The sequence below is a fragment of the Carlito syrichta genome, unplaced genomic scaffold (genome assembly GCF_000164805.1).
Source record: "Carlito syrichta isolate Samal-C Ts95f unplaced genomic scaffold, Tarsius_syrichta-2.0.1 Scaffold307514, whole genome shotgun sequence".
NCBI lineage: Eukaryota > Metazoa > Chordata > Mammalia > Primates > Tarsiidae > Carlito > Carlito syrichta.
In genome coordinates this window covers 7,288-13,374 of record NW_007251610.1, presented here as the reverse complement: position 1 = coordinate 13,374, position 6,087 = coordinate 7,288, and the positions used below count along the sequence as shown (strand labels likewise).

The window sequence follows — 6,087 nt, the reverse complement described above, 5'->3', positions numbered from 1 at the left end:
ATGTCTTTCCACTGTTCCATATTATTTCATTATGTTACAAATTGTGCCTTTCTAGGTCCAAAAATCTGTCAGTGATTGCAAACAAATAATTTAATTTTGATCTTAAAATTTGGCTTTGACAGCTTATTTGAGAAACAGTTTTTCACTTGAGGTAACTATAGTATTTTTCTCTTATCAAACTAGAATCTTTATGCGTATACTATTCTCATGCAAATGTGTTTGGATTTTTAATAATATGAATATGGTATCTCACTTGTATTTTATCATGTAATGAACCATATTTCCATGAACGCATATAATTTATAAATGTAATCTATTCATATTTAAGAGAACTATTATAGTCAAGATCTCAATTATGCACTTGTTTAATTAATAAAGCTTTATAAAATATCTCAGTATCTGGTATCCCATATATAGAAAGAGGGACCCAAAGAAACTCAGAATTAATTTATAAAAAGTAATGAATTTATTCTTTTTTTAATCAACCAGTCAATTCTTGTCCAGTGAATCAAGGAATGAAAATCACATTCAAATCAGTAATACACATGGATTAAGGTATCTGTATCATTTTGCTATAATAGTTTCATAACTTGACATTCATAACTTGACATATGTGAAAAGGGGAAAAAAACCCTCAATTTTTCAGCTGTTTGGAAATGTCTAGGGTAGGGCGTGAAGATTCAATGATAGAATTTTCTCAGTTGAACTAAGGACAGAGAATAGATGGCATGATTTAACTCCTTGTCTGGGAAGTACCTTCTAGCAGACTGGAAACTTTCTTCTAAAGCTACAGGGAAAGGAAAATGACAATAGCTGGATAAGATTTCCAGTGTCCACTGGGAAGGATGATCATTTCACTTGGGATGTGGAAGTCCCAAATGAAGGCTGCCTAAGTAATAATTGGCATCTCCTCCCTGTCTTTGCTCTCTGACACGGAGTTGATTATGCTTTTAAAATCTAGAACTCCTCAAGGTCATCCTCAAGATTTGAGTGCACCAGTTTCAACTTGCTTAAGGGTAGCAACAATGACAAGCTTCCCATATCACCTCCAGAGCCTGGTTTGTGGTGTTCAATTAGTAGACACTGAGTATCCTGTAAGGACTGCTGCTGCTGCTGGACAAAGCAGGAATGTCCCATTTCTATATATTTCCAGTGGCTTTGGATGTCAGGTTTGAAGATGATTACCTGTTTAAAATTCAGTCGTCATCAAACTATTCTACACTTGATGCAATACACCTATTGAGATGCTTTTTCCTCTGATAAGAGAGCTTTTGCACTTGCCAATTTTGATCTCTTTTTGTGTTTCTGTCATTTTTTTGTTTTACTCTTCCACATCAGCAAACATTTGCTTTGAAGGACTTTTTACAGCAAATTCTTTGCTTTTAAGAACTTTTTTTATCTGGAAAAACAAAAAAAAAATCACTTAAGGCAAGACCAGTTGAATAGAGAAGGATATGTGGGGCAATGCTGAATTCTTTTATTTTTGTTTTGGGGTTTTTTTTGTTTGTTTCCAAAAATTGTTGAACACTCAGTGAGATGTGGGCAGGTATACTCATAAGTTACTCATCATGTAATGAGCAAATGTGTTGAAAGAATCTCAAGTAACACAAAGAAAAAAAATTCACTGAAGTCTAATGCAGCCTCTTACAACACTAGCTGGTACATTGATGCCAATGGATTTCTAGAACAATTACCTAGTTGAGAAATTCTGTATTACAAGGGGCCCTCCCTCCAAAAATTAATTCTGCTCATTGTAAGGTTGTACATAAACTCTTAGCTATTTTTACCTTGAGTTTTCCATAGAAATTATAAAATAGGTTAAGTAAATGTTAAATAGATTCCTAAAATATTACTGGATTTTTAATTATACATGCATTAATTTGAGATTCATCCCGACACTGCCATCTTTACAATATTGATTGTAAATCATGAACATGCTCAAACTCTTAATGTGTTTTTGTTGTATTTTTAACAATGTTCATTGTTTTATCCCTATAAAGTTTTATACATAATTTCTTACACCATTGAAAAACACTTTAATGATTTTTTTTTTTGTTACCATGCATTATCTGTGCTGTATTCTCTAGGATTGAAAATGAGTAGCAAAATGTCTGTAACTCAAGGCCATTTCCCAGGGTGGTGCTTCTCCTGGGGACTTCAGTAGTCAGAAATAATAGAGATGCAGGTGAGGGAAAAGACTTGATCAAATCTTAGTTCCTTTTACAGTACTGCAGATACATGTGAGACCTGAGCATGCTGTGCCAGCTCAAGGACAGCCATCAAGATTATTTTACTTCTACTGCTTTGGTCAGCCGTCCTCTGTCCCCACCATTATCTTTTGGGAAGGATCTTGTGCCTTGGACAAGAAGTTCCTGCCTGTGTGACCATGACCAGGCAGAACATGTGTCATTAGAAATGGCTCAATCTCAAGCCAGGATGATGTTAGATTGGGTGACACTTTTGGATTTACTGATTCATAGAAGATTCACAGGTTCTGTTAACTTAGGTGACAGCAATTACAAGAGAGGGAGAGTCTCAGGCACTAGAGGGAAGTTTTTGTTCGACTTTGTCATGGGCACACAGTCCTGTACATAATTGAGCTCTTATCATATAAGTACCATTAATAATTACCCCATTTTCAGATTTGAGGTCATGGATGGTCAGTGAGGCACATGGCCTGAACAGGAGCCAGATAATGAATCTCAAATTCTTGAGGGCCTAATATTTCCATGAGGCAAAATTTTAGGTGCAGCATCTGGTAAGAACTTATGGCCCCCCAAATTATAGAAAAAATGTAGCTGCTGGACCTAGAGTAGGAGATAGTGACCTCCTGTTCAGAGACCTTAACACTGAGGAGCATTAGATCAGCACACATCTAGGCCAGGACTTTGCAATGAAGTACAAAGAGTTCACATATAGCCTGGGGCCCAGCCTGCAACCCAAGATAACCAACTAAGGAGATACAGTTTTGTTGACCTTCCTAGGGACACTGCCTGTGAATCCAGAATTTAGTCACCACTGCAGCAGTTGAGGATAATGAGGAAAGGAATTGGGCTGTGGTGAAGATACCCCAAAGTTCTGTTTCCTGCGTCTCTCTGCTGAGATAGAGATACCCAAAACCTCTTATCCTTTCCATTACAATTATGGAAGCATGAACCCTTACTTCAAATTATTTTCCATCTCTCTGACTTCCTGGACCCTTCCTAAGCCATGATTCACACCCCTCTGGCATAGACTTAGTTTGTGGAATGTGTAGAGCTGGTGAAACTCTGATGTAGGAACCCCAGTCACTTGGGAGGATGAAGCTTCTAGTTTCTAGGGAACACTGAGCAGAAAACACCAGTTCATGAATCAGATACTGAATTAACAACTTTGGCCTTACCATGTGTCTCAGGCATAGGCCACAATGTGACCTGGGAGTCCCAGTCCACTTTGCACCATGTTTCAAAGTCAATGTCAGCCTCTTTTTGATGAGGTGCCTACCCATGGGGGAACTCAAGTCAGAAGATGTCAATGGACCACATGTGAGATTGGGTAGGCCATTGTAAATGGGCTATGCAGAGATTCCAGTCTAGACTCTGAGTGTCTGCATGGCCACCTCTGCTTATACCTACTCATCTACCTTCTAAATTAAAAAAAAGCATGTAAATGTAAACAAAACAGAACATTTATGTAAGCTTATCTACTCACTGCTGAAATTATTTTGGTGCTTTAATGAAAAATAATCTAGCATTTGTCGTGGTTCCTTATACTGAATCACTACTGGCAGAAAAAAAAATTCAGTGAGTGTTAGCCATGGATAAATCAAATTTTGAACTTAAAGAATAATCTGAGGTCAAGCAGTCAGGAATATCAGGTTCTGGCTGAGGAAGTAAAAATTTTTGTCACTGTCTGAGTGAGACACTACCATGCAGACTGTACGAACCCAAAGAAGGGAGGTTTGTGTCTCACTTTCCTGCATCTTTGGAGTACTGTGTAGGCCTTAGAGATCCCATGCCATGTACTAAAATAATAGCCTCATCCTCATGCTGGAGTTCAGAGATGTGGAGAATCCCTACATTAACTGAGGAATCTTTGGATCTAGAGAAGTTTATGAACACCAGACCCCAACTCTGTACCAATATAATAGTACAGAAGATAAGGAGGAGGTCTCCCTGGCTTCTGCTGGTATCAATGTATCCTAAAATCACCAACACTGAAGTCACTTCTAAGGGTGCAAGTGAATCTGGCTGATACCCAGGAGATGCAAAGAGAGAGGCTGGCTGAGTCATCACAGGCTGGGAGAAAGAGCCTGCAAACAGAAATACACATAGATTAAGAACCTCCCAAAACCTTCTACATTCTCCCAATAGTACAGCCTCCTTACATTGGACAGTCATTACATTTCCATGTCCTCTTAGCTGATGGGATATCTGAGACAGATGTGACTGACTGACTCAAACAGAAGGACTGGCCCTAAACTTGTGAGCCCTGTCCTTACCTGAGAAGTGGGAGAGAAGCAGGAAGAGGAGCAGTCCCAGGCCATGGTGGACACAGATGTTTTGAGGTCCAGAGATAAAGTGGGCTGCCCCAGGCCTCTCTTATCCCATCCAGTGGCCTCACAGTAGGGGGTTATGGATGCAGATATATCCATCCACTGCCTTCCCTCATCCCATACATTTATTCAGGACCTGGGGGCTGGTGGATGAGGGAGTCTGACAGGTAAGACCTTGGAGGAGGCCAGTGCTGGCACCACACCCATAGGATACAACTGCTGTGACTACCTCAGTGAGTATGGCTCCACTGCCCAACCCTAGGGACTTTGGACTGTGGCGCAACTGTGGGCCCTACTATGCAGACTCTCAGACAGACCCACAGTGCCCCTGTTGCTCACTGGACAGACTTCAGTTTCTCAGTAGGATTTCTGTTAATATTGTCACATGAGTGCCTGGTTACTGTCAGACCACAGTTCCACAGGCCACACTCCTTTTTCCTACAATATGTAATGTTAATAAACATCCAGTGAGGACTTCTGAACGCCTAAGAGGACATGTGGAAAAATGATGACTGTTGAGTGTAAGGAGGCTGTTGTGAGGGGAGAATGCAGAAGGTTCTGGGAAGTCAAGGCCAGAGTAGCTTCTTCTACAGGGACCAAGGAAGGGAGGTGACTGTGACCTGGCTGTGAGTAAAGTACAGTGTCCTGTTGGGGAATAGACAACTTTCCAGGAGAGATTTTAAAAATCTGGAAAATACTTAGGAATTTTAAGTAATACATTGAGACAATATGTACAAAGTACATAATTGACAGGAGCATTGAGCACATGAAGTGGAAGTGGCAAGACATGAAAGGGTATTTGAATCCAGGCTGTAGAGGTCCTTATGTGTTAGGGTGAGGGAATTGAATGTATTCATTATCTGAGGTTTTTAGAGATTATAGACAGGAGACAGGATAGATGAAACTGACACTTTAGAAGACATCCCTAGTGTCAGATTCAACAAGGAGCCTAAAGGCAGCAGAGCAGGGAGGGTGTCAGGAGAGTTGAAAGCTGATCCCAGTGATCCGGAGGAAGATGAGAGTGAGTCACCTATTCTAGGCAGCATTCCTAATCCATTTGTGGACAATCACAGAAACTCACAGCCTTCAGGAGATTGCCTTAAATAAAGTCAGGAGCAGGAATATGCACATTTTCCCCTGTGACACCATGAATCTCAGAACTAACTTCATGGACTTTATGGAGACCACTCTCACTCCTAATCTGAATGTTGTCCTAAGACATGGACATAGGCACACAGCAAATCCACATGTGCAGGCACTTGGGATGAAGAAGAGTATCTCCCCATTGAGATGTCTGCCTGTGTTGCCATGACCAGGCTGAGATGTCTTATACTAATAATTCAGTATAATAGTTGCTTGAATAGACCACAGATCCAGGAACAGGCTTCAGATTATTGATTCTGGAGGGAGAAATGACTGCAGGAATTTCCTCTGAGTCTGGAGTTGATCTCAGGAGGGGAGAGCAGGTTTGTGGGTTAGCATTAGAGTGATGATCAGCTTCTTACTAAATTGAAAGCAACAGCTGTAGAGGCAGGATGCCCTGGAGAAAAAAC

General features: G+C 40.4%; 1 pseudogene; it reads right to left on the bottom strand.

Moving 5' to 3' along the window:
• Positions 1–889: 889 nt before the first annotated feature.
• LOC103266887 lies at positions 890–4,525 on the bottom strand (annotated as a pseudogene).
• Positions 4,526–6,087: the final 1,562 nt, after the last annotated feature.